Source organism: Anoplophora glabripennis, unplaced genomic scaffold (assembly GCF_000390285.2).
Source record: "Anoplophora glabripennis isolate ALB-LARVAE unplaced genomic scaffold, Agla_2.0 scaffold828, whole genome shotgun sequence".
NCBI classification, from domain to species: Eukaryota; Metazoa; Arthropoda; class Insecta; order Coleoptera; family Cerambycidae; genus Anoplophora; species Anoplophora glabripennis.
The window spans coordinates 185,213-186,621 of NW_019416956.1; positions in this window are offsets into that span (position 1 = coordinate 185,213).

Sequence of the window (1,409 nt, forward strand, 5' to 3'; positions counted from 1 at the left end):
CCAGGACGCACATACGCTGACATGACCAGAAAAACACAAAACACACAAAAACAAAAACACAACACCTCACCACACGCACACACAGACACGACACCCTCCCAACCGGGCGCGGCGGCCCTGATTGACGCAACAAAGCGTCTTCAGGACTTCTGCGTCCAGCTGACGACCATGGTGTCGAATATGCAAAAATTATTCGACTTCTAATGGCTCGTCGGCCCTCCCAACCCTCCTCTCTGAGAATTTCGTCCTGGAACCTTGACGGGTTCCGGGCCAAAAAAACGGAACTCGTGGACATCTTGAACCGTCTAAACAAAACATAGACGTTATGGCTGTCCAGGAGATCTACCTCAGCGAGGCATCCCGTACCTCCATCTCTGACTATATACAGAAATGACAGAAACCGTAACGGGGGTGGTGTTGCACTCATAGTAAAGAAGTGCATCGACCACAATCCGCTGCAGCGGCTCCTAATTCAAAACACAGAGGCCGTGGCGATAGCGGTGAGATCGCTACGGCATGGAGACGTTGCGATGGTGTCCTGTTACCACCCACCCAAACTTCCACTACTTCACAATGACTTAGACAAAATCCTTTCCTGGCCCCAGACAATTGCCATCGGGGACTTCAATGCGAAGTCCACCATATGGCACAGCGGGACGACGACCACAAGAGGTCGCGTCCTGCTGAATTACCAAGACAGACACGACGACTTGACGATACACGGACCAACAGAACCGACACATTACGGACCCGTAGGACGCCCCGACGTCATCGACATTGCCCTCTTAAAATCTATACCGTTAAATGCCCAAATATCCATCCAATACGAAGGGTCCTCCGCCCACAATCCAATATTTCTGGATCTGGGGCGAAGACAGAGATACGAAGGCACCTTCACGAGGAGGTTCACTGACTGGGAGCGCTTCCGAGCAGTAATGCAAGGAAACATTGCGCTCCCAGTCATCGAAACCACCCATGATCTGGAGGCGGCAATCCTCTCCCTTGAGGCTGACATTAAAAACACCCAGACTCAGACTACGACGCGCGCCATTATTCCATGGCTAGAAATTGGCCTCAATGATTTAGGATCGAGGGGGATTTTCCCTCTTTATCCTGCCTCATCTCGTGTAGGCCTGGACAGCCTTCGTAGGTGGGCCCCATCCCCATCGTCTACCCCGACCGCAAATGCTGCCGGTGTAGGCGATTTGTGGGACCTCCTTTTGTCCTGGCTGGGCCCCGCCGGCTAGGGCCCTTTCTTCTGGCGCTCTTCTTGCTTCGCCGGCTCGTCTGTGTAAACCCCGGGGGTAGTGTCATGTTTATGTGTGGTATGGTTGGGTAGGGTAGTGCGGCTATGCAGCCTGGGATGCGCTTTGCTAAGGTGGCCCTTAGGCTAGCGCGGGAGGGGAGGG